The sequence below is a fragment of the Palaemon carinicauda genome, chromosome 24, assembly GCF_036898095.1.
Source record: "Palaemon carinicauda isolate YSFRI2023 chromosome 24, ASM3689809v2, whole genome shotgun sequence".
Classification (NCBI taxonomy): Eukaryota; Metazoa; Arthropoda; class Malacostraca; order Decapoda; family Palaemonidae; genus Palaemon; species Palaemon carinicauda.
Window position 1 is genome coordinate 14,341,284 of NC_090748.1, and position 8,704 is coordinate 14,349,987.

Below are 8,704 nucleotides of genomic sequence, written 5' to 3' on the forward strand. Positions count from 1 at the left end.
AGTCATGTCATTTCTAAAAAGATAATTCCTTCAATTGAAATATACAAAGTTCGTACTTTGGCTGGTGAGCGCCGTTTCGGGTAGCCTAGTATTGCAGCTTACGTTGCGTTGCAAGTCAATAACTCTTCCTTTCCATGATGACAATAGAAGTTACATACATTGTATCCATAAAATATTGATTCCTAATAATAAATATAACTAACCAAAGTGATCATACCTATTGCACCACTGTAACCAATCGCAATTGTCGCGGCTAGTAGAACAGCGGGAGATTTTTGTAGTTTCGTCCAGCCCAGTCCAGTATACAGTTGGGTTACAGCCTTTGTAACGGCCACCCCGGACTTCTTTACTTTATCTCTGGTGTGTCCTTATTTTAGTAGCCTCAGAGGATTGTATATGAAATAGATATTATTATACTAGATCAAATAGCATAAAGTTTAGTCAATTGTTTAAAATATAAAATAAGTTAGAATTGTGCAATCTAGCAAAATTTTTAAAAATAATAATGGGACAGTTTTAGTTATATATTAGTTTTTTATCTAGTCCAAATGAGCTCATGTCCCCATTATACATGGCATATATGAATATCCGGATATATGTACAGTACTGTATAGATATGTGAATAGAAGTAGTTTTGCTTATTTTTACTGCCATCTTGTTCTATTATTGTAAGTCAAGTTATAATTTTGTATATGTTGTAATGTACTCTCATACCCTGAGAGGGGTTGCTAGAGTTAATAAAAATCCAAAAAAAAACCCTAAATCAACCCTTTTTAGAGCTTGTCTTACATTTCTTTTCTGGCTTTCAAAAGTTTGTAAATAATCTTTTGATATTCAAATATATTTTGCTCATTTTTCTATTTGAAAAAAATAGTAGTTTTTCCGTTATTTTTTTCTCTATTTTTGAGGGTGTGCTCTCATAAGTAGGATGTTCTCGTTCTGTCGAGTTTTTTTTCTTTAAATCTAGTATAAAAACCAAGGTTCGTTCACTAATTCATCATCTACTCCGCACTTCATAGTCCTCAGCTATGTAGACCTGGGTCTCCCAACTCTTCTAAAGCCTTGTGGAGCCCAGTTGAACGTTTGGTGAACTAATCTCTCTTGGGGAGTGCGAAGAGCATGCCCAAACTATCTCCAGGGATTTACAACAAGAATATTAAATGCATTTTCTTTTGTGACAATTCTAACATGTCATCTTTTCTTTAGTTTGCAAGTGTTCGTTAGTGTGTTGTTAGAGTTAAATTCAAAATAATTCATATTTACATTCTGAAACCCATGGATGATTTTATATACTTCGATCGGGTCTCTTCGAAGTCTTCATTGCTGGCATGGACAAATTGAATATTTTAAGAAGAGTAACATTAGAATAGATATTTTCTATATAGACTATAAAAAATTAACAAAACAAGAGGAAGAGAAATGTTGTGAATTTCACCAGTTTATTAAATCTGCCCGATGTACTGGGCGGATCGCAAGGCCTTGAAGAGGCAATACTCCCCAAAACCCTTCAGGAGTTAACTAAAATACAGCTATATTTTAACAAGTTTATTACAAAAATAATTATTTAATACGAGGGAAATACATAATTAAACATTTACTCGACATACAAAAGAGACACTAGACTAAATGACCTCATGCGTTACTGAAAAAAACTAAGTCCGCACCGGACTCAAAATTAAGCAAAATTAATTAATCTTTTAATAAGTTACCTCGATAAACGGCATACCGAGGCCTTTTCACGTAATTTACAAGACAGCACTGATCCCCAATCACAAGGATCGACTAAATATACATAGATACAAATTTTACAGACCACTTGTAAAACCTATATGGAAACCGACCTAGGTACAATAGGGGGGAGAGAGTACAATTAAGGACTTACTTCGACTGAGGACGTCGGATCAAAGAGGCAGAGCTGAGCTCTGCACCCCCGACGACACCTTGTTCCCGCGGTTTTTCTGAACCTAAATTTCTACATAGGATATTTTCGTCATGTTACAATAAAATGACATTAAATTTCTGAATCATAAATTACAAATGCTCGATTTCTTTAACCTCAGCGCCTTCCCTACCAGGCGGTTGCTCTCTAGGTTCTAAAAGTCTCGTCTTAAACAACATTCATTCGCCCGCGAGTTCTCACAACCCTCCCTCCAATTTGACGTAACGTAAGTGGAGTTAAATGGCGGGAATTTCGAGTGATCAGGTCGAAAATTCCCGACAAGAAATAAGATAGAATAGTGTGCCCGAGTGTACCCTTAAGCAAGAGGACTCTAACCCAAGAGAGTGGAAGACCATGGTACAGAGGCTATGGCACTACCCAAGACTAGAGAACAATAGTTTGATTTTGGAGTGCCCTTCTCCTAGAAGAGCTGCTTACCATAACTAAAGAGTCTCTTCTACCCTTACCAAGAGGAAAGCAGCCACTGAACAATTACAGTGCAGTAGGTAACCCCTTTGGTGAAAAAGAATTGAATGGTAATCTAAGTGTTGTCAGGTGAATGAGTACAAGAGAATTTGTAAAGAACAGACCAGACTATTCGGTGTATGTGCATGCAAATCGAAAGAGAACCGTAACAGGAGAGAAGGATCCAATATAGTACTGTCTGGCCAGTAAAATAACACCATAACTCTCCAGCGGCAGTATCTCAACGGGGGGCTGGTGCCCTAGCGAGCCTACTACCTACTATATTATCTTTGGCTACATCAATATGTTTGGCAGGCTTTAAATCTTTGCAATGAGAACTCCTAGGCTAGATTCCTTTTACTTTCTATTAATTTAATTTCTCTACCATTCAATTTGTAAGAAATTTCAGGGCTCCTACCTCCAATGTGCATTGCTGCACATTTATCTAGATTAAATGCTAATAACCACTTTTCACTCCAACATTGAAGGCTTTGAAGGTCTCTTCTCCTAGTATGAATGTCTTCATCAGTTAATTCTAACAAAAGATTTAGCATCATCTTAAACATCAAGGCATTCATGTTCATCAACTAAATCATTAAAAGAAAAAAAAAAACAATAAAAAATAAAGTTGGCCCAAGAATAGATCCCTGTGGCACTCCCAATATTACTGCTAGATGAGAGGAATGCTGTGATAACTTTGCCGACAGTAAAAAGCTTCCAACAAAGAATCAATAAATTCTACCTGGCTACCAGATTCTGCAATTCTTGGCGAATCCTCAGCTGTTTTTTTTTCTTTTTATAGTTTTACTCATCACATGCCGATATTGTAGATGAATCACTCCTTGTGGTATGCGACATCATAGGTATGGCAGCCTCTCGGGTCAATACATCCACTTGATTCAAGTTTCCATTCTGCATTAGTACCTGGTTCACAGAATCATACAACTTTTCACTTACTAATGACGTAGAAACTGTATATAAGGGTTGGTTTCTAGTTTTAGGTTTATTACAAAAGAAACAAGCCTACTCTGAAGTTCTGAGTGAAGTATGGATCTTGATGTGGGGCTTCTTTGTTCAGACTCTCTGAGGCAATACTGCTGCCATCCACTTCATTTACTTTATTTCCTATTTTTTCTGTATTTCAGATCACCACGACCGGGGAGTTTGCTGTAACCTTTTTGGATATATATATATATATATATATATATATATATATATATATATATATATATATATATATATATATATATGCACATATATGGGTATATGTACAAATATATATATATATATATATATATATATATATATATATATATATATATATATATATATAGATATATAGATAGATAGATAGAAATAGCCTATATCATCTCTTCCTACGCCTATTTACGCAAAGGGCCAGAGACAATACTGATTGACTCTTGACTGGCACAGAAAGACCATAAACAGTTGTAAGGGGAAGGACATGTTTGAGGCCTTTGTTCTGCAGTGGATTACTAACGGCTGATGATACACAGACACACACACACATACATATATATATATATATATATATATATATATATATATATATATATATATATATATATATATATATATATATATAATCAGCAAATTTTCTTTGCTTGTGGATCCATTGTATTCTCCTCTTTCCCTTGCTTTATTCACAATCTCTCGGGACCCACTGTCATTCTTTTAGTCCATATATCATCTGTCCTTATCGTTATATGTCCATCCCAAGCCCCTTTTTTTCTTACATGTTGTTAGTATATGCTTTATTTGTTTCCATAGCTCTTTGAGTTCTAACTAGCTTATGTTTTAAGGCTTTAGTAAGGCTTCAAGTTTCTGATGCCTAAGTTAATATTGGTAGGAACATCTAGCTGAATACTTTTCTGTTTAAAGAATGTGGCATGTTAGTTTTCGAATCTTTTTGTTTACCAACAGCTAGTCATCCCATACATATCCATTTTTTTAGATTTCGGTCTCATGTCCTGTGGAAACAATTACTGTCTGTTCTAATTACATATCTTCATTAACTCGTCCTTAACCCTTATTTGTTGTCTCTCAGTATTTTCCTTGAATATTATCTTAGTTTAGCTCATATTCATTTTCACTCTTACATTTCTGCTTTTTCTATTCAAAATTTCTATCATCTTTTGCAATTCCTTCCATGATTCACTAAACAGAACTGAGTCATCTGCAAATCTTAAGTTGTTGAAACATTACCTATTAATGTTAATCTTTTAGATTAGATTTTGCTTTATCAAACTTTAGACACCACCAAAAAAAAAAGAAAAAAAAAGATCCTACGTCTTTGGTACATGTAACAAGGCTCACTTTATAGAGGATTGATATCTATATTTGGGCTTATGATTAGCTGACAAAGTATTTTCTGCGAACATGAATATATTTTGGCTATATTTAGAATTTGTAATTCTATGGCTGAGTTCCAACTCTTTGCTTTTAGAATATTGGGATCTGCTCTACATATTTTTGCAATACATATTATCTGTATTTTACAAATAATTACCATAACCTAGAGCCTAAAAATCAGAAGAAAAATAGTATTATTGGAATTATGAATTTCTTATGCATTGATTAAAAAAAATAACTACAATGAAAGTATGTTTTAGTAATCACATACTTCTCCAAATTTGAATAGATTCTTAGTGTTTCTACTTCTTGTCAAAAAATGGCAGCATACGTCCCTTGTTCCATCATGTGAATGATTGTGTCCAATTGAAAGAGGATGACAGATTGATACTCATGTACAAATATGTGGCAGGTATAACGTATATTGAGCTCCAATTAAGTAGACTATTCTAGGCTATCTAATCTAATATGACGCCATGAAAGGTTCCAGAATGCAAGGATTAAAAAGCTCTCCACATTGTTTATTAACATGGTCAATAGATGGCCTTAGCAGTAAAGTACCCAATTACTAATTATCCCCATCCTCCACTAATTATAATTTTTATAACTTAATTTCTGCTGTTATTTGGCCACAAAATTACTATAAAAAAACAGACGCACGCGAACTTGATGTTCCTTGTTGTCTAACAACAGCTTAATTCTTAGGAAATTACAAATTTCATAATAAATGTCACAGAAATATTTCCTCACCAAACAATCGTTAGTTCAGTTACATTTGGGGGGTCAGGGGGGTCGCAGGTGTGCCACATGTACTAAAATCGTTGAGACAATCAAGTAAATACGCAGTTATTTAATTTAATTTTCAATTACCTTTTTATGAAACCAAAAGATAATTGATATGTTTCATGGTATGACATGTATTATAAATGAAAACTACATAGAAAAATAATCTTGTTACATTCCGAAAGGCATTATAACTCACGCACACTCCTATCTCCCTCCCGTATATCGTAGAGTTTTACATTACCGCCAATAGGTGGCATCAGAGGCACCTTGTCCCAACTAATACAGTCAATTATTTGAAGACCACGTGCGTCAAAAAAAGTGTGGGAGGAAGGTAGAGGCTAGAGAATTGGCAGTTGGTAAATTGTCCAACGATCGTTTCCTTATTAGGAATGAATATTTTTATCAGAAAATAGTGTGAATTTTTTATATGCTATAGGAAGCAACCTGAATTTACTTAAAAAAGGGTTTAGTATTTCTGTTCTTCATCAGAAGACATGGATGGTAAGTCATTTGCCTTTGTAAGTGACCAAGGTAACAATCATCAGCATAGTTAAGGTTGGTGGGACGAGTATGGGACAGCGCTGCCAAAGGAATTTCTTTGAATGGAGAATATCATTATTCATAACAGATTCAAATATTTGAGGACTAATAGTTATATGCCAGAAGGTGCATGGCTATGGTGTAATTTGATTTTCTTATAATCAGCGTAAATAACATAGATAAATGGAATACTGACAAAGAAAATTGTAACAATTTTGTGTCTTCACCAACGCCTGTGTTGCGTCATTCTCCTGCGAATTTGTGTTTGTTAATAAGGGCGTTCCAGAGTGTAAATCAGTTCTAAAATAAACCTCATCACCATTACCTTAGTAAGTGTATGCATATTAGTAAATTAGTAAAGCTAAACTGTTTCTTGGTTCAATATAGGTTCATAGAATCCATTAAGTATATATATATATATATATATATATATATATATATATATATATATATATATATATATATATATATATATACCATTAATGTTATCCCTTACCAGCAATGGCTTCCTAAGTTAATGGTAGGCCAATTGCGAATATAATTAATACTGATTCTGTGTGTGTGTGAGAGAGAGAGAGAGAGAGAGAGAGAGAGAGAGAGAGAGAGGGGGGGGGGGCTACCTACATGACATGGGTGCTGATGACCTTGGTAAATGAATCAGAAGAGACGGAGTATACCTATAACAAGAAGAGCCAATGTTCATTTATGTAGGAGAAGTTTTGATATTCCATTAAGCTATAAAAGATATATGACAATTATTTTCCAACTTCTATTCTTATTAGAACGAATATTGATTGCGATGTTTTTAAGGAATTTGGTGCTGGGCATAGAGCTGAAGATGATAGTTTGGAGAGACGGAGATATAAGCATACATGATTATACTATCAATGGGATTTATAAGAATAAAATTTAGCTTTATACAAAAGATTGTTGCAAAGGAAGGGTTTCTCCTGTAACGATATCTAAGTCAGTTTAAATCATTAATCACAAGAAAGGTTTCCTTTATTTTTACATTTTTTTATTTGATGGAAAGGTTAACAAGAAGAAAGGTTATTGGATCATGAAAGGCTAATCCAGATTTTTTCCAAAGTATTAAAACGTTTTTCAAATAAGTTTCAAATACGCTACGATCGATAGAAATGAGAATAAATGTTAGGCTAGTTTAAAGAGTCAAATGTTTATTATTATTATTATTATTATTATTATTATTACTACTTGCTAAGCTACAACCCTAGTTGGAAAAGCAGGATGTTATAAGCCCAAAGGCCCAACAGGGAAACTACCTCAGTGAGGAAAGGAAATAAGGAAGTTTAAGAATGATAACAACATTGAAATAAATCTATCATATTTAAACTATAAAAAAATATAACAAGAGGAAGAGAAATGAGATAGAATAGTGTGCTCGAGTGTACCCTCATACGTTTGAGTCTTTGACCAGGCAGAAATATTTATTATTAAAGAAATTTCCCTAAGCGTTTGATATCCCAAAGCAGAGCCAATTCAACATTAAGGAGTATTTGTAAGTTATTTGAGAAATTTATATATATATATATATATATATATATATATATATATATATATATATATATATACATATATATTTATATATTCATATTGAATATGTATAACTGACACTCAATTCTAGTCAATGTAAATATCGGATTCTACTCCTGGGAATGTATATTCACTGGAAATTCATTTATGATAAATGCATCTGGCTGAGAAAAGAATCGAACTTATGCCCTGAACCGAAACGATGCCTGCAAGGATGACTTTACCAACCAAGCTGTCAAGAGATATATAAGTTATTTTTAAGTTCGCTGTCGAATTATGGAATCTGTCCTTAGATTTGAAATCAACCCATCAGACCCACCACCGTCAGAGACTTTTCAAACTTTAGCCTTCCCCCCCCCCCCCCCCACCTAAAAACGCTTCTACGCCTTTGGTTTGATTCATCAAACGATAGCCAGATCCATGTGATGAACAGTGCCAATCTAACTAAGGCGAGTGACCCCTTTCGTACCATACAAGTTCCAGACCAGTAAGATCATCCGCCAGGCATCAAGTGTAGAAGCCGAAAAGACATGTTGTACATCGCCTTAAGCTCAATCCGTCACTCTGCTGCCAGTGACTTTATATATATATATATATATATATATATATATATATATATATATATACTGTACATATATATATATATATATATATATATATCATACTGTACATATATACATATATATATATATATATATATATATATATATATATATATATATATGTATATATATATATGTATATATATATATATATATATATATATATATATATATATATATCATCACCATCATCACCAGCCGTTACTTGTCCACTGCAAAACAAAGGCCTCAAACATGTCCACTCACTTGTATCTGTTTATGGTCTTTCTATGCCAGTCCACACCTGCAAACATTCTAAGTGTGTTAATCCATAGTCTTCTCTTCCTTCGCCTGCTTTTTAGCAATCTCTAGGGACCCCATTCTGTTATTCCTAATGTCAATATATTATCTGTCATTCTCATTATATGTCCAGCCCTTGTCCATTTCTTTTTCTCACAAATTGTTA

At 33.7% G+C, this 8,704-nt stretch overlaps 1 protein-coding gene across 2 annotated transcripts in view; it reads right to left on the reverse strand.

Moving 5' to 3' along the window:
• Irbp (Inverted repeat-binding protein) overlaps nucleotides 1–366 on the reverse strand; it is a 142,003-nt gene extending 141,637 nt beyond the window's left edge. The window contains exon 1 of one of the 2 annotated variants that reach the window (XM_068348078.1): nucleotides 218–366. The gene's annotated coding sequence lies outside the window, so the exon portion shown is untranslated. Of the gene's footprint in view, nucleotides 1–56; nucleotides 79–217 lie in introns of those variants that run through there. The other variant, XM_068348079.1, reaches the window with a different exon arrangement.
• Between the last annotated feature and the right edge of the window lie 8,338 nt (nucleotides 367–8,704).